Genomic DNA, 23,748 nt, shown 5'->3' with positions numbered 1-23,748 from the left:
GCACAGTAGATGGACGGGTCGCCTCCTTCACCAAGTGAACTCTTCCTGATCCCCTGGTGGACTACAAATCCCACGATGGCCAGCCTGTTTGGGGAGGATGGGAGTCATAATCGACGCCCTTTGGAAAATGGCAAGTTGTGAAAACCAGCCCAAGGCTCCTAGATTGCCAACACTCTCCCTGCCGTACTATTTTGTGACTCTTGCTAGTGCTTAGAGGTTTCATTTTTCAGCGACAACTACCCAGATATCTCCAATACAAACCACCATTTCAAGTGTCAAAAGTGTGAACTGACAAAAACAAAAATGGTCCTTACCTTCAGTGCAATCTATTTTAATGCCACTACCCCTCCTGGAAGGCAGAACAAAGAGCTAATCCGCATCTCAAGGATTGCATGCCGTAGCCGTGTGCCAAAAAGATATGGGTCAGCTCTTAAAAGGGGATGGGTTGTTTTTAAGTAGAAACACAAGCGAGAGTGTTCTTTTGCCCCCCGCCAAACAGTGCTTTCAGGAAGCCATATATCAAAATGATATGCCAGTGTGGTCAGGCTCTGAGACACACTTTGTTCAGTTGTATCAGATATGCTAATTCAGTAGCAATAATAAAAGAATCAGTAAATATTCCATGCAGCCCTCAGGAAAGAAGCTTTGCTTTGACCAGCCTCAAAGACAAAAATAATTTATTTGTTCAAATCTGAAGATTCGTGATCTTTCTGCTTGAAAGTCCTTTGGGCCAGGCTTTGTAAGGCAGAACCTGGGAAAGCCATTCCCCGCCCCCACCCCCATGTGCCTGCCATGTTTAAGGCTGCAAAGAGAACGTTTTGTGTGACTCCAGAGCATCCTCCTTGAGATATGCAGAAAACAAGCAAACAAACAAACACATTAATTCTTTGAAGTGTTTCACATATCTCTCCAAACAAATTGGGTAGACAATGTAAGCACCTCCTTCCTTTCCCCTCCCCGTTAAGATTTACAAGCAATTAATTTAATTGGTTATGGCTGGTCTCATAGCTTCCATTATGCTTAAGCACCAGCCATCTCCAAAGGTCAAGAGTGGTTCAGCTGGATATTAGCTACAATCCTCTGATGTATAATTTAGTTATTTACATTGTGAGTTGATGCACTTTGAGATGCCTTCCCTACTGTTCTTTGCTCTCAACATTCAGAATTATGGGTGTATGTTGGAAAACATGATTCTCTACAATGATCCTTACTCCACAAAAATATTCTCAGAGTGGACCTGTTCGAATCAATTCACTTTTACATAGCTATGTGGCTAATCAATGTCGTTAATTTCAGTGGATCTGCTCCAAGGGTAGTGTAGGAGTGGACCCAACACAACCAAAGCAACTCTGAGGAAGACTAGAAAATGTGGCTCCAGGTTATGAATAGAGCAAACACCCAGGGTGCTCACGGAAATGGCCACGTGGCCCAGGGGCATTTCTGCTTTGCAATCTTTTGCATGGATCCATCAGTTTGTGTAATGTGTATTGTGGCATAGCTTTTCTTTTTAACATGATTTAGACAATGTGACAAAGAATAAACAATATAACAGTTGTCAAACGAGAGAATTCCCAGAGTAGAGGGCCATGCCACCACATCTGAATATATGTACCAGTTTCACTACATGACATTCAATAGCTAGTATGAAAATAGAATATAACTCCATCCCAGGTGTGTCAGAAACTACCGATGGGGCAACTCAGAACAACCTTAAGTGATTCTGTCTGGGACTGACCTCCTGGAGGCCTCCAGCTGTCTTTCCTCTCCCCCCCCCCATTGCATTGAATCTGTTTTAATATCCAAAGCTCATTCCGAAAGTGTTTTAATGCCCCAGTCTACTGTACCTTATACGTGTGAGAATGTTCTACATTTTAAGAGCTAAGCACCAAATGTCACTTCCTGATTCAAGTGCCAATAAGACATCACTGAGAGAGAGAGAGAGAGAGAGAGAGAGAGAGAGAGAGAGAGAGAGAGAGAGAGAGGAAAACGAAGCCCAGGGGCCGATATAGGGCCCAGCTGCTCTTGGGCCCCAAATCCATGCTTTAGGGGGAAGTGTTGTTGTATAGACTTTCTGGTGTTCAGAGGAATTGAATGGCTTATACACACTTTTCTGACGGCAGAGATGATAAAGGTAGTTTATCATCTCCAAATATCTGAAGACATGCGGAAGATGGAGCAAGCTTGCTTTCCGCTGTTCCGGAGAGTCGGGCTGAACTGATGGACATAAACAGCAAGAAAAGAGAATCTGGCTCAGCTTTAGGAGGGACTTCCAGTGGGGAAGCATCCTTTGGCTGTGGAATCGACAGCTCCAGAGGGTGGTGTGCTCTCCTTCATGGGAGGTTTTTAAAACAGGTACATAGTTGGCTGGCCATCTGTAACGGTTACTTTCCCTGCTGATTTCCTGCACTGGCAGGAGTTGGCTGCCTAGACCTTGGGGTTTCCTCTTATCCCACCATCCTAGGTTTCTCTTGGACGCCCTCCTGGGCGGAATAATGAAAAGAACAGGAAGTCTTGCTTCATGCAGATAAATGAGACACAAGAGTAGCAGAGTGTAGGTTTTATTCCTTTTCCCGGTCTTTACAAAATAAAAGATCCAGAGACTTCCTTCTTTTATTGAACAGGAAGTCTCTAAAAGTAAATGTTTTTCTGAGGAGACAGCCTCCTCCACAGGGTCCCCTTGAGTGAGATCATGTGCTAACCTGATTTCAAAAAAACACAGCAGTGGGGAAGAGTTTGAAACAAGTTGTGAGGAAAAACAAAGATCAGGACACATTAATTTTCTTCTGCTAAAGTACCAATTGTCACATGATTGGGTATTTGTGTATGTGTGTGTGTGTGTGGGGAGAAGATGGGAGAGATGCCAAATAATGCCTCCATAAACTGTAATTTAGAGAGATGCAAGCGGTGTCCTGCAATCAGCAAAATTATAGGCACATGATTATTGTGTTTCTTTATTAAAGTTTTGATTTTGATGTACTGTGGGAAAACTAATCATTTCATGTGAATGGCATCACCCATTTCACCCAAAATTATTTGTGTGGAATCAAAATTAAAATGCATGTTATTCTTTAGGCTTATGACTGTATAGTGGGAAAAATGATTTATGTATTTGTTTATTTTAAATTTTTTTTTAAGACATCTAACTCTCATTCCAGCAGGTTCAGAGCATTGTACGTGGTTTCCTCCTCCATTTAAAATCCTCTGAATGAGCCTCTGAGGTAGTTTTTAAAGTCAGGTTAAGAGGATAAAGTTAAGAGGAAAAGAAAGCAATGGGATACAAGCGACCGTGTGGAAAGAGGAATGACCTATGAAATGGTTCTGCTGCCTTGAATCAAACAAAACTGGCTTTGACCAGAAAGACCTTCAAGCCCCATCCGGGGGCTACGATGAGAAGGGCACAACACGGCTCAGTTGTGAGGGAGTTTGAGAGCCACAAGGGGCAAGGCTCTTTCACAAGTACACCTTGCCCTCAGTGATCTTAATGGCTTCGAGCCTCTGCTCGGCCTCGCTCGGCCCACGTTTCCTGTTCCTGCCCCAGTGCTAGCTGGGAGCTTTCTTTCCAGGAAGTAAGTTCGATGGAGCTAGGCCTAGGTAGGCCTCAAAGCCTTTGAGCTCAAGTCTTTCTTAGGCGCATCAGACTGAGAACGAACCTCAAAGTACAGTAAATCTTAGCATACAGGCAGGATTATATGCCTAAAGTTTTCCTCTTCTTCTTCTTACAGTCTGGTTCCAAGTCACCTCTCAGGCTTTACAGCATAAGTTCAGCACACTGAATCTCACTAGAGATTGTGGGTTTTTGTGGAATGTCTCTCCAGTACTCGGAAACTGTGCAACCCATCTGGAGAAAACAACAACAACAACTGCTACTGCAACTGTTACCACGGACACCCTTGTTCATTTATTCATCTGCAACTTCCCTTCAAAAATGTTCCTTTCCTTGTTGAAATGATTATGGCTTTTGCCACTGGTGTTCGAGCTTTAAATGGAATCGACATAGTGACAAAATAATTGGTGGTAATTGTAGTACCGCGTCAGTTTTAATAAACCATTCAAGTGGCAAAATATTGTACGGATCCAGCCACTCCTTGCATTGCCAGCTAAGCCTTCTATATCCCATAATACCTGCTGCTTAAAACCGTTCCTTGTATCCCACCACTGCCTGTGCATGTGTGCGTGTGTGTTTGTGCATGTTTCACCTTGTTAATAATAGAGCTGTCATTTCTAATAAAAGATGAAATAGCCATCCAGGGAAATAACACAAGTGATAGATAGCGGAGGCCTGAAGCATCCAACTGACTCCACACAAAGGCTCAGCCGCTCAATGTGGGATTCTTATCCTGAAATGAAGGGAAAGCTCAGGGCGAGATGCGCTTCCAGTGAACGGGCCTGATGTTTGGAGTCTGCGGGTGCATCTACATGGCCCAGTTATAGCAGTTTGACACCAATCCCTATGGGATCCTGAGATGAGTAGTTTGGCAATCTTGAAATCCATAGGGATCGGTTAGTGCCTTAATCATTCTTTCCTGGAGAGGATTCTAACTCCCTTCTCAACTTTCAGATCCCAAGATTCTGTTGGGTGAAGACAAGGCTGTTAACGTGGGACCCAACTGCCGTAACTATGCCCTGTTAAGGTTGCTTAGTCTCAGACGCCAGACAGCATCAGAGGGAACCATGAATGTCTTCCTTGGTCTCAAGGCAAGGAGACAGATCTCAGAGGGAATGTTGCAGAAAGAGGAAAATGTTTTGTTTCACTGCATGCCATACCTTTAGTATCTGTGTCGTCCCCAGTGCCAACGGAAGCCAGGGCTCATGGAGGACCATCCTGAAGTGTCAAAAGGGTGTTGAGCCAAATGGCACAAAGGCTCAGGCCAAAAGAGCTTGTATGTGAGCATGTTGTTTATGTAACATTTGTTGAGGAGGCAGTGGTGGAAATGCCTATTGCCTCTCTCTCTCTCTGTCTCTACACACACCTGAATACCGGTGTACATTCATTTTGCAGCTATGACACCATTGGAAAAAAATGGGCAGCTGACAAGCACCAGGCCTTTGGCCTCAGGTTTTGCCGAGTGGCATCTTCCAGTCTTGGCTGTCCATCTGTTGTTGACTGGTCTGGTCAGAACAGTCAACAGACACAAGGATTACAAATGGTCCAGGCGTTGCCAGGCCAGATGGCATCTTTACACATTAGATTAAAAAGAGTGCCTTTCTCTCTCTCTCTCTCTCTCTCTCTCTCTCTCTCTCTCTCTCTCTGTTGCTATCAGTAATGAAAGGTGCAGAGATTAAATGGGACGCTAGTCATTTTAGGATTTTTGACATTCATGTTAGAGAGCCACAAAAAACAAAGAGAAAAGGAAAAGCTCAAAGGAAATGGCTTCTTCCTCTGAGATGTCTTTCAGCAGGTTCATGTAGAAAACCCCCTCTTGGCTTGTGCAACCCAAGTGAGAAGTCAAGTATGTCTATAGGAAGCAAAGCAGAGTGCATTATATGCCATATTTGGAAAAATCCCGAATTATTGCTCAACTTAGTCTTGCTCAGACAAATTGCAGCAAGGACTAGATTGAGCTGCAATGGCCAGAGTCCTTTCCAGAATAAAGTGGATCACCAGTGAAGGCCACCTTCCCTCTAATTGCCCTCCCAATGGTTAGGAACAACACTGGAACATGACTCTGCTTTCGTGATGTTTAGTTGAGTTTTCTTGAGCTGACATTGTTTGTTTGTAATATCCACAATCACTAACATCACCTAGATTTTGAGACGAGTAACAGTGATGGTAAATGAACTTTATCGAAGTAGATCTTCACACTGTTGATCCCCAGCTCATGTACCTTGTGGCTCATTTCATCTGAATTCAGCCCAGTGTCTTGGAGCGGGCCCATGGGCAAAATGGAAACGTTACGTTCTCTGGTGTCTTCTGGGCATTTTTGGACATCAATATGCAGTGGTATTCAATTGTTTAGTGCTAGTTAGCTTGACTAATTTTTTGAGAGGGTCTTTTTTCCGTCGAACAGTGTCCCTCTTGGTTAATTACTGCAAGAATGGACCAAGGAGAGTAAATTAACACGGCCTGCCTGGAAAACAAATAAGAGCTGGAACCCCGTGTTTCCCTCCTCAAGGCTGGAATTTTCTTAGGAGACTAAAAAGACCAAGGGAGATAGTCCACGTTGGTTTGTTTATATGCAAATTGGTTCTCTTAATTGGCTCTGATTTTTCAAACTCACTTTTTTTTTCCTTCAGCCATTTGCTGATTAATTCATTTATTACATCAGAATAAGATACTTCAATGAAATCTGGATTATTTTCGATAAGGTACTTTTTAAACTTTCCTTTCTTGGTAGCTCCTCTCCCCCTTCGATCGTGGCCCTGCTTTGTTTCCTCACTTCTAATCAGCAAACGTTCGCTCTGCACGGTGGCCGGCGATAACGCCACTGTAAACATAGAAAAGTCCTTTATAAATATGATCTCAGAATTTAATTGCCTCCTTTGTAGTTTAATCTTATCTTCACACATGGAAGCAATGCTTATTGTATATTTCCAAACCCCAAAGGATGGCTTTTCGTGCGGTGCTGTGGAATAAGGTGTTATCGCTCGAAAGCTGACAGGCTTGTAATGCTCCCTGTCAGCTGAGGGATCAGGAAGTTTGTTCTTAATTATGAAGGAGGCGGACCCAAAAAAATAAATAAATTCCCCTGTTTGATTGTTTGGACAAGGTGGTTCTGAATCCTGCCGTATAATTAAGTGGGACTGGGAGATGAACCAAACATGAGGTTGGAGACTCAGGAAGCAGGATTCACAACCATCCTGGGTATGCTGTGTCATAGCCGAGAGTTCCTCAAGGATTCCTCACCCTACTTCTTTTTGTGGTCTTTTCCTGTCTCCCTTTGGGCCCTTTAATCCATGGGAGAAATAAGAGGGGAAACTAGGGCGTCCTCTTGCCCTTGTATTCATTGCCTCCCTTGGCCACCCCTGGAATGCCACTGAAACGCGGTGTCTTGCCAAGGCACAACACCAACCAAAAATGTCCAAGTTCTGAAGCAAACTGGGAAAGAGGAAGCAGGCAGGCCATGACCAAGGCGGGCCCGTTGAGACATTTTAGAGTGCTAGGAATAATGCTGTTGGTCGGGGCTGGTGCAAGAGTTTTTGTTGCCTGAGGCAAGAGACTGAACTCATCCATCGCAGCTCCCCCTACAGAAGCTATCTGGGACAGCACTCTTCAACCCAAGCAATGGGACTGGCCACCCTACCACACCTGAGGGTGCCTTTCGGGTGGGTGGGTCAGGCTGACTTTCCTGCTTCTGCCAGTATCTGCCAAATCATATGGGTTCCCTTGCTCTTCCTAAGGGTATAAGGCCCCCCCAATAGGGCACCTCCCAACTCATGTTTTTCTGGTGGCTGCAACCCCACCCGTTGGGTGTTGGCCATGGTGCTGGGAAGCAGGTGGATGTCGTTGCTCCTCCTTCCACTTTCCAGATGGATTTTCATTTTTTCCTACTGGGAAATCTGAGAACTTTTTATTGGTTGCTCCCAATAATAAACCAATCGAGAGCGTCTGCTGTGGCTCTTGCTTTCAGTGGAATTATTTTGACATTCCTCACGTGAACCTAGAAATGTCGCCCCATAAGGGAAAACAACGGCAAGAAGGAACAACATAATAAAGAAGACGGGAAGAAAGCTTTGTGAAACACCCAGTGATTCCAGAAACAGACAGGTGGAACATTTCTCATTGCCTCCTGTGCTATCTTAATATACTTTACCAACTGAACCGTGTTTTTGCCATCAGCTGCTGCTTCCAATGGCAGTGATTCTCTCTGATCAGTGATCCTTTTTTTCTGCCCTTTATTATGTCAGGCTTCAAAAACAGAGAGAGAGAGAGAGAGAGAAAGAAAGAAAGAGAGAGAGAGAAGGGTTTCCCCTTGGAAGGCAGCACTTCAGAATACTCTAAGATCAGAAATGGCTGATGGGGTAGGTGAAGATGATGACACCAGAGTTTTGGTGTAATTGCTTATAACTGATACAGTGATCTGAAACCAGTTACTTTTGGGATAATGAATCCTGTAACTAGTTACAAAACTATTTTTAAATGTAATAATAAATTATGTAGGACAGTTACTTTTACAGTTACTTTTTGAGGCATTTGGGGAGATGTTTTCAAAGGAATTTTTCACATTTTATGCTAAATCTTTAATCAGTTTTAAAGGGAAGCATTGTTTGTTGTTTTATCCAAGGTGTATCATCAGAACTGGTCACTAGATGAGAACAGAGAGAATTTGCCAACATTGTCATAAACTGGTTAATAATGTGTGACACAGTGAATTACTTGCACGCTCAAAGTAATGACTGGTGAGAGGCCGTATGAGTCATACAATGAGTTTCTCTTAAAAGGTATCTTTCTGAGCTCTTGAATTCAACCTTTCAGTCCTTGAATGATCTCTGCGTGTGCGCGCACACGCACACACTCAGCAGTATGTCTGGCTGCTAGAACGGGAACCCTACACTGTTCAGCAGCCAGACATATTTTTTCTTGTTCACGTAATATCCAAACGGTTAAAATCTGGAGATGGAATCAAGCTGTTTATTGTGGCTTTCTGCTTGCTGCATAAGAATGGAGATCCTTGCCCGGGAGACAAGATCTCAGATCATTCTAAGAGTGCAAATCTGAGAGTATGTGTTCATACACTCTATAAGCTGTTGGCGTGCATGATTCTGTATGTGTATGCATTTGCAGCATGTATGTGCAACCTTGTGTTCCAATTAGGAAGGACCAGATCTATCCGTTTTTCTTTTCCCCATGCTCAACATTTCCAGATTATGGTAAATCCTGAGTGGAATCCAACTGGAATGAAATTCTCACTCATCCTGAAGTCCGACACACTCAGAGAGTAACATGTTGGTGGAAGCTGATACAATGCCATCCTATCTGGAGTCAAGCTACATTGCAACACAGGTAAGCCTGCGATCCAGTCCAACCTTCAGCAAACTAAGGAGTGCTTTTTCTGTCCGAGAACATATGCCGGCTGCTGGATCGCAAGCTTTCTAAATGTACACGGTGTGTGGTTTGTTTGCTTCCTCCAGGGGAAAGCTTACCTATCAGTAATGCAGCGTGCAAGGTTGATGCTGCTATCAATTTGGCCCTGTCATACTCTGTTTGCAAAAAAGGCTAAGATGTGAGCCACTAAGGGACCAGAAGGGGATCTTATCCTTTAGATGAGTTGTCTGGATATCAGCTGGAGGTCATTCGGGAGACAGCTCAGGGGATCTGGCGTGCTGACTCGATGCACGCCACTGTTGACCTATTGATGGGCAGGAACTTTGGCATTCTTTCCGCTGCTTGTTTGCAGTCTGGGCACACGGAAGGACAAATATTTACACCAAAGTGGAAGCGAAAATGCCATCTGCGGTGGCGCCTAGGCTTTGTTTGTTTGTTTCCTTTGGGGACACAGCTCATCACGAAGAGAAAAATTGGGCGAGCGCTTCTCCTTCGTCAAAGATGTAAGCAACGGAGAGTAACTGGGGGAACCATCTGCTTCCTTTCTTCATTCATCATTAAGCATGACTGTGGATGCAATGCCAGTAGACAATGAGGCACGGAGGAGCCTGTTTGCCACAGCTAGTCGTCGGAAAGTGGCGGAAAGGCAATGTTCTGGTGGCATAAATCATCCTTCATTAACTTGAAGCCACCACGTCACGATCGGAGCTCTTTGGGGAGTTTTAGACCCTCCCCAGCTTTTACGAAAGAGGAAGTCGTGCAAATGATGAAGAATATATATCAGGCAATTCCTCCAAACTGCTGTGAAAGATCTGGAGTTTGGAAGGCTGTGGGTAGTGCTTGGAAACGTTATTTTTGCATATATTAAGTCCCAGAATCCTCCACCTAATATGGCCACTGGTCAAGACTAAAAAGTAACTGTCCGTGCTGCCTGGGAGAGTCTGGGAATTGTAGTTCCTGAAGAAGGAAATTTGCATAAACCTGGCTTTGAAGCTTCCTCCCATATTGTAGCTTTTTGCCATCATCACTGCTGTTTGCTCTTACTTTCCCTCTGGGCCAAACGCCATCTGTGGGGGCTGCTCCACCATGGATTCCAGCTTCAGTACGAGCTGGATTAGAGGGCCTTCCAGATTCCTTCCAACTGTACATATTCATTGACTGTATGACTCTTTCTCCATGCTCCACGCCCATGGTCCTGGAGGCAGTAGGCAAGCTGGCCGCCTCCAGTGTTCCTATACACCGGACTTCCCTTTTCCAGTCTTCTGTGTCCTTGACAGTTCTGCTCTACCAGTTCTGCAGGAGGACAAGGGCATCGAGGAGAAACACACAGAAGCTTGTATTTATTTTGCATGTGAACTTCCACCTCTCCCCATTTCCTTGCCTCCTCCTCGCAGCCGCTCCCGTGAACCAAGCTATAACTGATGACTCCAGAAAGCCGATAAACATATATAATTCATGGCCCTAAATGGTCTTTTTCAAGTTCAGGGTCTTGGAAAGAATTTTCCTCCTTGCTCTTTGCAATGATGTTGGGATGAAAACATGGCATTTATGCAGAAAAGGAGAATATTACCCAAATATTCCTTGGTGGCGCCAGCTGAATTTTCTGATGGATGTTTGCCCTATTAAACCCGAAGGTGATATATACTAAAACACTGGTATATCTCCTAGAGCTTTCCGGGAAGATATTTTAAATCTTATGTTCTAACTTGCCTCCTGCTCCACCATCCTGCGATGATCTTTCTCCATTAGATTAGCCACAAATTAATCCCAACCTATCAGGGATGCCACGGTTGAAGAAATGTCAGTGGTCGGGCTGGTGGTGTGGGAGCCGGGGGGGCGAATACTTCTGCCTTGGTCTGTCCAAAGCTGTCCAATTGTGGCATCTATCAGGTAGGCATGGCCTTTCATTAGGGCGTCAAGAGGCCACACTTTGTATCTCGGAAAAATCTGTGAATTCGAAAAGCCGGTAAGAGAGCAAGCATTTGCTTTGAGCACATTTTCTCACAGCCTTGTTAGGGTAGAAGCGGGAGAGAAATAATTCGAAGGCACCCCCTGGTCTGCATTCAGACCTTAAAGTGTCACTTCATGAAATTGCAGAACGGTGAAATTGGGAGAAGCCTGAAGACTGATTTAATCTGCCTCTCTGGTGACGCAGGAAATCCCAGGGAACACACCCTTGGTGAACCGCTGTCCAGCCAAAGCCTTAAACCCCTGCTGGGGAGGGACAGCAGAGGCCACCCCCTTTCCGAGGCAGTCTGCCAGAGAGTTCTAGCGAGAAGATTCTTGCAGTGTGGGGTGGCTACCTGGTTTGCCTCTTTGCCCACCCCCAGGGCAGGCCCACACTCGCACATGGTGGAGGATGCGCCGAGAGAATTCTACTGCATGCTTTTCTTTCTCTGAGGAGTGCATAAAAGAGAAAACCTCCGAAATTTTCTCAAGGGAAGAAACCCCTGCCCTCTAAAAATAAATTTCAGCTCTCTGTACCCTGCGAATGAGTCTTCCTTCATTGGTGGTTGAATAAACTGGTTTTCCTCATGCTGGACGTTTTGCAATTCTGTGGTGGCAATTAAATATATACAGTATATATCTATACTATTAGGTTTCTCAGCACTTTCTGTCCTGCTGCTTGGCTTGAAAGAACAAGGACAGCTTTTAGCTCGCTTGACTCTTGGGACAATGGGCACCTTCTGAGGGACATCCTGGCAGAAAAGCAGACTGGCTATTGTCAGTGTTAATTTCAAAGGTAACTCAAGTCCTTTTGGCTGCAGCTTAAAAAGTGGGCCAGTCCTGTATTGTCCAAAGCAGTCGGTGGCTGTATCTGTGGGGGGAAAAAAGGGGGGGGGGAGAAGATAAAAGGTGTATAGGAAATAAAGAAACAGAAAGCAAATGCTTGGAAAGTTACTGTAAAGAGTAACTAGTTTCACCTGCCATTCTTATACCCTCCAAGAGAGCAGTTACTCTCCTTCGTACTGTCTTTTAAAAAATACATTTCCTTTCTTGTTATTGAAAAATATTTAAAAGTATTACTTGTTAGATACCTAAAAATAAAATCGTACTTCTCCAAGCTTGTGGTATAAATGCATCCAAACCCTAAGAATGTGCATTGTGGAGCAGTAAAAGGAACTCAGATCATTAAAGGAACTTATTGAAGGATTGTTCGTACCTTCCTCACCCACGGCAGTCTGCCTCCCCAACCCTTTTTGTCGTGTGGAAAAATCTCCCTTCTGGTCTCTGTTGCCTGTATCATGTCAAGCTAGCCCCGTCTTTGTTCCTGAATTTGAAGAAGCGTGTAAGGGTTAGGGGTGGTGGTAGTGGTGAACCTCTCCCTGAATATCTAACGTACCCCCAGAATCCTACAAGGGTTGCCCTTCCTTGGAAGTTGTTCAATGGTATGTAAACCCTGCTACAATGCTGCATCATCTCCTCCCAAACATATTTCTAAGCTACAGCGCCCCATTTGGCCACTAGAGGAAAACAGAATGTATTTCCGGGATATTTTTCCCGGCCACCCTAAGTCACGATGCCACGAACCATTCTTATTTAAGCACAGAGGAAATCTGAATCCAGTGAGGCAGGAAAGGATGATGAACCCAGAGAACTTCACCAGAAGTGCCCTTTATGCACAACATTGTGGTGTAATGTTCGTTCACAATGGAACCAACTTAAGATGGAGAGAGGGTCTGAGCCCAACGTTTCCTTGGTATTGTTAGGATTAAATTAGGCAGCCATACGGTGCCATTATGCTTATCGTCTATTTTCTCTGGAGGAAGTGCGAAGGCGAATAAAATAAAATAAAATAAAACGGCAAACACAGTGTGCCCCCATTGATATTCTAATGCTGGTTGTCGTGGTATTGTAAACATCGGGAAGGATCTGAAAGGATTTCATTGACATCGTAAAAGTGCCAATATTTATTAAGGCCCATTTCAAATTGCCGCAGTGGGTCTGTTGACATTTTAATGCACCTCATGAAGAAACCATATGGGGGAGGTGGGGGGAGGAGGGGAAACGGGTGTGCACCCATGATCCACTGCCAGCAGAATTTGTAAGGTGATGTTGCAATGCTCTGTACTCCTGCTGAGGATTACAGCTCATTCATTCATTCATTCATTCATTCATTCATTCATTCATTCATTCATTCATTCGATTTATATGCCACTTCATTGGTGCACTCACTGCTCTGGGGGATTTACTCACCCACGCCTCTTCCCACGCCCCCCGGGGTGGGGGAAGCTCATTTTAAATAGGGATTCGGATTTTGGCCTTTGTGCTCAGGACTTGGAACCAAGACTCAGGCTTGGTCCCAAAGGCTTGGACTCAGACACAGACTTGGAACTTGGACCCAAAGTCTTGCCACCCTCCTTCCCCGCTGGCTATATGTACAGCAATAGGGTGATTTAAAAAGAAAACATAAAACAAGAGAAGAGAAATAAATATTGATAGTAACAGCATCTGAGAGACTCAGGCATTAAAGGCAGCTTTGAACAGTTCTGTTGTTAACCGTTTCCTGAATGTACATCCTTTGCTGGCAGCTTTCCATTCCACGCTCTCTTCTTATCAGAATTTCAGAGGCTCAGCAGGTTCGGGCTTGGTATGGAGACTACTAGGGAACCCCAGGGATCTTCAGGGTGGAGCAGGGAAGGGTCCGGCTTGATCCCCTTGCCGCTTTTGGCGCTGGCTCACCAGGGCAACAGGGACCCCTATGTAACGGACCGGGACTGTCCGGCTGGAAAAGGTTCTCCGCTCATGAAATCACAGCATGAAAGAACGATTCCATTTCCTATTGTTGTTTTTCTCTTTAAAAAAAATCAGCAGCTACAAACCATCCTCATCTACTGATCAAACACTATTCCGGCTGCTAGGTTAGAAACAGAATAAGCCACAATGAAGAGAAGGAGTTGTAACATGAGCGATTAGCTTCCTGATGATTGGGCAGTGTCCACTGAATGACTTAATTGCCTTTCTCCTGATTAGCCCCTGCTGTGCGTTATGAACTTGGGAGGAGATGATGGCAGGAAGGGTTTGACACTCATCTTCCCAGCTAATGAGGAAAGATTGCACCATTCCCTGGTTTTCTGGCCGGGCCGGCATGGCTGCATAGGAAACACAACTGGATTCTCGGCCTCCTGCTGTATGCCTGCAGGAAATACTGGAGGTTTACACCCAAGATGATGGCAGCATTATGTGTTTGCTTGTCCTCAAAGTACCACAGAGTTGTGATGATGTGTAGCTAAATTTAAATGCCTGCACCCACCATCTGATCAGATGGAAGCGGGTTGTGTTCTTTTGCTCCTCCTTTTGAAATGTTAATATTCTCGACAAACAAACCGCAGGAAGACTCTTCCATGATCAAGGAAACGCTACCGTCTCAGCTCAGGCTCTCTCTGCGCAGCACCTACCCACAGTGACAGGAGCTACAAACACAAAGAGAGTCCCCTACCTGCGTGTCAGCTAAATGTAGACAGGCCCAGAGATGATAGGGAGAGGTTGAAGTCAACACCCAGCCCATGTACAAGTAAACAAGACATTCTTCCAACAAGAGCAATACTTCAGACAGCAGCCAGAGGATTTGTTACAATCTCTCTCTCTCTCTCTCTCTCTTGCTCTCTCTCTCTCTCTCTGGAAAGTTCTAGCAGATTTAAGGGAAGGCCAGCAAACTTCTTCATTTTGAGCCGAGCAAGCAGCGCTTTCTCTTATTCACTGCATGCAATGGAAGGGCCAAGCTTTCCCATGGCTGCCACTTCTGTTACATGACACAGTCATTCAACAGATGCACTTGGCTCATACGTGATCCTGCTGTCATCGCAGGCTTTAGATAAAGATGTTTTAAATAAAGGAGTATCTTGCACCAGATGACTTGCTCACACTAATTTCTGTTATTTGGTTTTTTTTAAAACAGATGTGTCTGTAAACCTCTTGGTGGATCCCCTGCTCAGCCCCCACAAAAGCTCATGCAACATGCCTTTGTACTTATTTTATATGGTGCAGAAATGGAGATACATTCTGAGTGAAATCGTTCATTCTTTCATTTGTTTGTCCGTTCATTCGTTCCTTTGTTCGTTCATTCATTCCTTTGTTCATTCCTTCATTCGTTCCTTCCTTCCTTCGAATGCACCAGAATGGGATGCCCAGCCCTCGACACCACTTCACACATGGAAATCAAATGTTCTCATCTTCTGGCACCCTTTTCCCTGAGATTTGTCCCCATCTGGTGATTAGGGGAACCATAGAATTCCTGGAAACTTCACCCACCCAGAGGGATTCTCAGAGCTGGGATTTTTTTTAAAAAGCAGATTTTCCAAGATTTAATCAAGTATTTCATATTGCTAACCTAGGATGTTTGATGGTGGTGTTTAAAAAGTGACAGCTGATAGCATTTATTTAATTCTTCCACACATTTATAGGTCACATCTTTTTCCATAATATTAAATTCAAAGCATTGTTGACATTTTAGAGTTGACTATCGTATTTGGTGCTGGATGGACTGCTGTCATAAAGTCTAAATAAGAAGCTGCATAAGATCTTGATAATAGATAAGATAGAGTTTTCTCCAGAAAGTTATGACAAAAGAGCTGTAGAATAAATTTAGCCAATCAGTGAAGGAGTCACAGGAGAAAAGGCCATAAATATGAGGAAAGGTTGCTGATCTGCAATGCAGATTTTAGGCGAAATAAATAATGTGGAGTGATAGGCTACTAACCCGTTGTAAACTTCAAAGTGAACTGTAATTCTGAAGTAGAGGCAAATCAGTCTGCTTTAGTTTGTCCCACATTTGATAAACATGGGGGAAGGGAATAAACTGAAACAGTTTTTTTCCCCAGACTGAAGTGCAATTGCCTCCATGCTGTTTTGGTGGAGTGAAACCCAACACACTTGACATATCTTTTTAGCACTGCAGAAAAATAAGTTGTTGTTGTTGTTGTTGTTGTTGTTGTTGTTGTTGTTGTTGTTGTTTTGTTAGCATTGTGTTCAGTTATGACATCTCTGAGCCAAAACTGATTGGCTACGCCATGTTGCTCTTTGATTCCTAACTGGTTGAGACATGCCAATGTGATTGATACAGGAAAGTGGAAGAAGCAGCATGGTGGGGAGGGGAGAGAAAGAGTGTGTGTGTTCCTGAACAAATTTTTAAAAAGTGAATATCTGCATGGTCTAAGAAAACGGAGAGGGCAAATACGCATACAGAAAAGAAGATCACTGTTGTCAAAATCTTTCTTTCTTTGGAATTCTAAGGTGCTGTAAGATATATATATATATTTTAAAAAATTCATTGTTGAGCTGAGCCTTCATTAGGGTCAGCCAGTGGTGGAAGCATTCAAGTTCTGCAGAACGTTTCTCCTGGTTAGGGTGCTACAAAAGATCAAAAGTCCTCAAGAACCTGAAAGTTTGCACACTTTTGTGATAGTTTGGTTGGTCTTAATTAAAGTCTGGCCCGACTGTGCTTTTTTTGCTTCATTTCGTGGGACCAGCGTGGCTACCTATTTTTATTTTAAAGCCCAGATTTAAAGAAGGAAGTTAAGCCACAGCCTTTCTCTCAAAATCACGAAAATGCCCCGGCTATCTCTTCTCATTGTGTGGTGGGCAGAAAAATGCACTCATGCAAATATTGCAAGGGTTGTGAAGGGAAAGTGTGTGTCTGTGTCTGTGTGTCTTTGTGTCTGTGTGTGTGTGTCCGTCAGTCCTCTGATGGTCTCCCAGTTGTGCTGATTAGAAAGGAATGGACAAGCTTAGCTGAATCCCAGCTAGCTGTTTCTCCCCCTAACCACCACCACCTGTTCCATAGTGAGTGGTGGTAGAAGTACTCTGTGGTAGACTAAACTCATGCTAAGAATTGATCAATGGGATTTATATCCATTAATTGGATGCTGAAAGTGGCTTCCATAGCAACCAAATCAAGATTTATGGGAGAGTAAAAGAGAGATAAGGTGGGGAAAAAAAAAAGATCAAGGTGTAATGTGCAAGAGGACCATGGCTTCCTTTTTGAGAACAGTCGTGCTTGTTTGCTGCTCAAGTGGCATCATCTCCTCTCAAACATTGAGCCATTTCATTTTTCACACAGTCTTTTCAGGGTAAAATATATCATAATTTGTTATTACTGTTGAATAGGCAAAGATACTGAAGTTCGTAGATGTTAGTGCGTCAAGAGTTTTTCTACTTGTTGTTAATTAGTGAAATGGCATTCAGTAAATTATCCTTCCCCACCCTAGAAATAAAGCAATTATGCTGTTTTAAAAAGAATTCATTAGCCTTGCATTGAAATTGCCCTGTTGCAAAACCATTCAGATTCCCGTCTTTTCTGCTGGGAGCAGCCGCTCATAATGAGACGGTCTTGATCCGTGTGGCATGGGGATGAACAGGTCAAGCTATTTTCAGTTCCTATCAGCTTCTCATGTATTCATTCATAAGCCCGTTCCCGCCAGTTTTGCATCAATTTGCATTTTAAAAACACATAATGCACACACACACACATATATATTTGCATTTGATCTGAACATTTTGTGTGTGTATATATTTTGCTACGTGGTACTATCTGTGATAGCATGTTAGCCGCAGAGAAGTATAACAGTTTTCAGTTTATCTCAGTTTCATGTCACACTGTTCTCTCTTTGTGTGTGTTTTGTGTCATCAAGTCACCTCTGACTTATGACAACCCTATGAATTAAGAACTGGCCAAAGGTCTGATCCCTAACAGCCCTGATCAGGTCTTGCAGATTCAAGGGGATCCCTTGACGAAGTCAATCCCTCTCAGGTTCACTGCTCCTCATTTTCTGATGCCTTCCAATTTTCCTACCATTGTTGTCTTTTCCACTGAGCCTTGTTTTCTCTCAAAATGTCCCAAGTACCACAACCTCAGTGTTGTCACTTTAGCATCTAGTGTGGGTTCAGGCTTGATGTGAAGTTGCACCCACTTTTGTGTCTTTTGGGGGTTGGGATATGCCATCTGTTAAGCTGTTATTCAGCACCACATATTGAGTGGACTCATTCATTTTTCTGCTCTCTTCCTTCATTGTCCTGCCCCCATGTCGGTAATCAAGCATACGTTGAACGACCTTGATCTTGATTTCTAGAGACACGTCCTGAGCTTTTCTCATTCATTCCTGGCTGTCTTTCCATGTTTCAGTTTCTTTTTAATCTCTTGCTCACAATCTCCATTTTGGGCAATGCTTGAAAATCTTCAACAGTTTTGAATGTCCTCTCGTCTCTGTCCAGAATTTGGCCAGTTAACGATGAGGAATATATTTCCTGGGTCTGAATTTTGAAACGAGCTGCAAACTCACCAAGAAAATTCAAGAAACAAATGCTTTGTAGGGCACAGGGGTCACCCAGCAAGGGACAGGCTTCCTGCCAATATAGCATATTTCTGAAGCGGAATCATACAACTTTTCTTCTTCTTTTTTTCAGCTAAAAGGAAGGAGCAACTGTGTCATCTTTTGAAGTGAGAGAATCATGAAGAAAGATAAAAATGACCCAGGTGGGTTACTCTTGATACAGGTTAAAAGCAGAGGAGTGCACGCTTTAATTTCCCACATGCCATTATGAAAACCAACAATCTTATAGATTGTCGTTAAGAAGCTGCATTCAGCAACGAGTGGATTTATCATGAAGGCCAGCCAGATGTGTTTGCATCACAAGGAGGTAAGATCGAGACATAGAACAAAGAGCACGCTTGAGTACTAACGGAAGCAGGAATCCTTTGGTCTGGCTAGTCCAAATAATTAGGAGGCCATTTTAGATTAGAAGGGGGGGGGGAAAGAGCCTAACAAGCAAGAGGACAGACTTCTCTGCCCCTGTCCTTTTGTCTGACTGGGAGATCAGCACAGAGGGGCGGAGCAGAGAAGCCTGGGCTGCTGCCAGGACTGGAAGATCAGTTAGGGAGGTGCAGGAGGCTGGCGCGCTGGGCCTGGCGAGCAGCTGATTGAGCCAGAGGAGGTGGGGGAGGGGAGCAGTAATACCCATGCTGCCACCTTTACGAACCAGGACAAACCAAAACGAATCAGTTCGTGCCCATCTCTGTGAGCCATCCCCAAACTACTTTGCATTATATAGCAGGGACACAGAGCTTGGAAAAGGTGTGATTTTTCTTAAATATTGTTTGAGGGGTAAGCAATTTGTTTCTATGCTGGCTCAAGGATTCTGGGAACTGTAGTCCTACACATGTCCCATTTCTAGGCTCTGCAGAATGGTGCTGTGAAAAAAATAAATACACATGGGGTGTGCGAGAGCTTTGTCTGCTTTGGCCAACCAGCCCCACCCCTCCGTAGGCTCTTCCGATGCCATCAAGGGCCAGGCTTTATTGGGAGAAGCAGGAAGCACCAAATTCTGCAGAAGGCACACCAGTGAGGTGGCCAGAAAGTCTGGCTCACAAATAATGCAGCGAACCGAAATCAGTTTGCCTGCGCCGTTTTTCTCCGCCAACTCATACAGAGAGATGTCAAACTCGGGGCTATTCTCCATTTGGTAATACGCCTTGATTGCTCATTAAGGCAAACAGCTTGTTGTCTACAGTAATACACCATTTCAAATAACCCATCCAAGAGCCAAAAAAGAGAGAGTTCCATCAAGAAAATGCTTGCGGGCATGAAAAGGACTGAGCAATTTTACAGAATGATATATTGCCCTCTGGCAAATGGCATCGGGCTCGAAATTTGCTAATGGTCAACCATCTGAAACAAATACAGTGCCCAGAAGCTGATGGGGTGTGTGGGCCAGGAATATATTGAGAGGAAGATGGGCAAGAGATGCTCATTCACGATTTCCACCAGGCCCATCACCCATACAATTGTAGATGACATGGTCGGCTTTGGGAGAAAGATCAATGGGTAGAATTAGGATGCCAGCTTTTAAAATGTCTCGAAGACTGACGTAAACAGCTTTCCTAAAATTGACTTAGAATGGCCAGTACAGAATTAGAGAAGAGGCAGAACATTAAGAGAAAATGCCAGCATGGTTAATGAGTAGCGTCAAGAAAGCCATTAGCAAAACCAGAAAGCTGGGGCCCAAATGAGGTAAATAGAAAACAGAACTCAATGTCTGGTTGAACAAATTTGAGGAGGTATAAAGCAAACGTGAATCAAAATAGCTTAAACATATTGCTAAAAAAAGAGAAGAAACTACTATTTTGGGCTATTTCCAAGTGTTAGTCCCACCTGGAGTGGATCCATTGAATTAAATGAGGTTTTGCAAAGTCAACACTTAGGAAAGATCCATTGAGTCAATGGTGTCCCATAGCTGGGAACTTTGTGGAAGACTGTTTGGCCTCCTGTTTCTTGCAGCCATTTCTGCTGGAGGGGGGGGGGAGATATTTGCCGGTGGTGACTCTTTATTAAAAACAAAAACAGCCGCAGGCCAATCACCTCCCTAAGATCCCAGCTGGCTGGTCTGCACACTTGCTTTTCTGATGACGATGATTCTGATTAAGTTACATCGAGAAATGACTGGATTTCCCTTAGGAGAACTTTTGGGAACCCTCACTGTTTGAGGAGCTTTTCTGATGGCTTGGTTGATGTCCAAAGCCAAGCATTAAGGAAATATTTTCTGACATTTCACCTCCTGCCTTTCTTGAGATGGAAGGAGTCGCTTCACTTTCGGAAAAGAAGAGCAGAACGCACGTTCAGGCTGCTGATGGGAGGAAATGATGCTTCGGTCAAGGTAGGGTGCTTCCTGCCGCCCCCCCCCCGAGCTTGTGCTTAGTTTGCTTTCACCCCTCCTGAAGACCTCGTACCAACCCATAGGTTTAAAAAGAGAAATTGGCCAGAGCTTGTGAATCCGTAAGCGCTCCCATTGTGTTGTGAGTGAGAATGCTAATTATCTTCCCGGAGAGGGAGATGGATCCCTGGAGGCCAAACATTTCAGAAATGGCTTCCCTGCAACGTAAGCATCGGCAAATGGCCTTTTAAAAGGCCTGATTCATGTTCAACATGTACACGCCGCATTGCCACCAGCTCTGAATTCAAGCTTTCGTTCCTTTAAAAGCTCTGGAAATCAAGCTGACGGTTGGGGGATGGGGGAGAGACCGCAGACCAAAGGAGGGGTGGGCCTTTCCATCTATTGTAAGGAAGTCACATTTCAAAATTAAGCCAACAGGTAATTGCTAATTTGCTTTTTGACCTCACCCTTCCACTTGCTTACAGAAGTCTCCCCCCACCCCCCAGTGCATTTTTAAAAGACTTTTCACAGGACCATTTTCTGTTGTACCCCAGCTTCTGATAAATCCTGAGTGGCAAAGAATGTACTGATTTACTTCATCTTCCGTGTCATTGATCTTGTTATCTTTGCTGTTGTTTGTATTTTCAAGATGCAATATCAAGACTGGCCAGAAGAGAGACCCTGGGAAGGGCTCATCTACACCCTCTCGTCTTGAGTCTTCACTGGTTCCTTTGTTGTAGACATGATTCTCTCTTTTGCTGGGTCTAATTTGAGCTTTCAAAGTGACACTCTATTAGACACTCAGATGGCAGCAACTCAAGAGGATGGAGGACACCTGAATGTTATCACTGCCCTTGACATAAGAGGATCTCCCTGTGCCAGGAAATGTCAGATAACAAAGAGAGTCAGTCCCCTTTGGAATAATCTCTCTCAACAAACCGTTTCTTCCTTTAGAGATGAAGCTTGGAGGAAGAACAACCTTCTTGCTCTCCCCTCGCTCCCAAGGTTGCTCACTGGCAAAAGGGGGAAAGAGTGCGATTTTCATGAGCTATGCAACCAGATGATCAGGGAAGTGGAAGGATTCCTCTAAGGCAAGGTTGGGAGAATGAATATCACTGGAAGGAAGGCTTCCTCTTCCTGCCTCCTAAACCATGATCACAATATGGACAAAGACTGGAAAGCACACATTTCTCGCTGCATCTTCTTTGCCATATTCATGGCTGGTTTTGTGTACTCCTGTCCTTCCATCTAGATTTGCATTTGCTATGTGCCAATGTGGGAAGACCCTCATAGGGTTTTCAAGGTATGAGAGATGTTCAAGGAGAAGCTTACCATCGCTGCCACCATCTCCACCACCGTGCATTTCCATGGCCAAGTGAAAACAAAAACAAAAACAGAGAAATAAAAATGTACTAATGGAAGCTTCTTAATTCATCAGTTCTGCTTGCAAACTAGATCAGGTAGAAATAATTTAAAACCCAGAGAGAAATGTGAATGAAGAGGAAATCCTTAATTCAGACACATATTACCATATATATTACCTAAAAATATGATTGTGGTGATATCATTAATACTGTCCTGATTGTGATCCTGGCTGCCTAGGGAACTGCCTTGAGCATGATACATACTGTGCTGGAACACGTTCCAAGCCTATTTTATGAACAGCTAAAATAATTCCTCCAAGGGGAGGGGAGAGAGAGAGAGAGAGAGAGAGAGAGAGAGAGGAGCTAATGGGAATTTGACTCTGTCAAAGATTCTAGACATCTCCCTAAAGCATCAGCTGAGATGACATGACGTCTTGTGTGACGGGAGTCACAGAGTTCTGGCCATGTCAAAGAAACAAGTCAAGGAGAACATCAGAAGTTTTCTGTAACATTTTGTACTAAGAACTCTTCAGTTTTAGAAACAGACTCTCAAATGCATCAGCCGTGATCCAGCAAGGGAGAGCCGTCCAGAGAAGCAGATCCCTGCAGATCCGTGGGTGACCTGTTTCTAGGAGTCATCTATTGGCTCCAGTGGGAGAAAGGGGTTCTCCCTCTTTGTGCATGTATAATCCTCACAATGAGCTTGCAAGGTAGAGACAGGAGTTGGAATGAAGATGAATGCATGAAGAATAAGGGGCTCACACACAGAATCGGTTGCCAGGATTCACAGATTCAAAGCACCAGAGTGTTGGGATCCTCTGGGACAACATGATCGGCTCCTCCTCTGATAGGGTCCCGCTGAGCTGAGCTGAGCTGAGCTGAGCGCTATTCCTTGCCAAAGGTGGGAACAAAGCAAAGGCTTTCCCCCAACAGATATAGATTGTTGCAACTTATCCCTGTTGTAGTGAGTGTTTTGAGGGGGCTTGATTTGGAACAGGGCAATTAACTTTGGAAAAGATCTGTCTTGGGTGGGAATGAGAACAGCTAGAGCTTTTTTTTTGGTTTTGTTTTGTTTTTTTGATATGGCCGTAAGGACTCATCATAAGTACCACCTGTACTTTTTCCAGGAACATCCATTCAGTACTTAGCTCAGACAGTACAGGGTCCTGATACCATGTTAAAATCTGGTATTATATCACAAAGGCTAAGTTGATCTCATCTCACTGCATTGTCTGCAAGTATAATAAGATTGCGAACATTTACTTTTTAAATGTCTCCTGCCTTCATTCCAGCCGGAGGGCGGCCGATCAGTTGCTCTTAATTTCAAAACATCATCCATCCAAATGCAAGCCACTGATTGTGGAATCAGCGACACCCTCCACTCGCTAGAAAAACCAATGCACCCACACAAGCATCTCAGAGGGCAACATCCTGCCATGTTGATTGTACTTATTTTGAGCTCACATATTTAATTTTGAAGGAGAGAGGGTGTGTCGCTTCAGAGACCTTCTTTCCTTGAAATCTCTTAAGTATCTGTGAAAGAAGTCTTACATTAATCACACTGTTAGTGAAGAAGAGATTTAAATTTTAATCCACCACTATTACATAAATCAAGAAACAGCCTTAGAACTCAAATCTGCTAAGTAGATTATAGAACAAAATGTACAGGGAGGGAGGGAAGGAGGGAGGAGTGGGTGAGCTCTATGCCCTGTGAGCATTCATATCCTCCTGATCTCTTTACAAAATAATAATCTA

General features: G+C 44.0%; 1 long non-coding RNA gene across 1 annotated transcript in view; it reads right to left on the bottom strand.

Annotated features, from left to right (window-relative positions):
* Window positions 1–663: 663 nt before the first annotated feature.
* LOC144584610 (uncharacterized) overlaps window positions 664–23,748 on the bottom strand; it is a 44,966-nt gene continuing 21,881 nt past the window's right edge. Inside the window, exon 2 of the long non-coding RNA XR_013538984.1 lies at window positions 664–11,801. This is a non-coding gene — a long non-coding RNA (uncharacterized LOC144584610). The remainder of the gene's footprint in view (window positions 11,802–23,748) is intronic.

Source organism: Pogona vitticeps, chromosome 12, assembly GCF_051106095.1.
Source record: "Pogona vitticeps strain Pit_001003342236 chromosome 12, PviZW2.1, whole genome shotgun sequence".
Classification (NCBI taxonomy): Eukaryota; Metazoa; Chordata; class Lepidosauria; order Squamata; family Agamidae; genus Pogona; species Pogona vitticeps.
The sequence above is the reverse complement of the archived record's forward strand: the minus strand, read 5'-3'. Positions and strand labels throughout refer to the sequence as shown.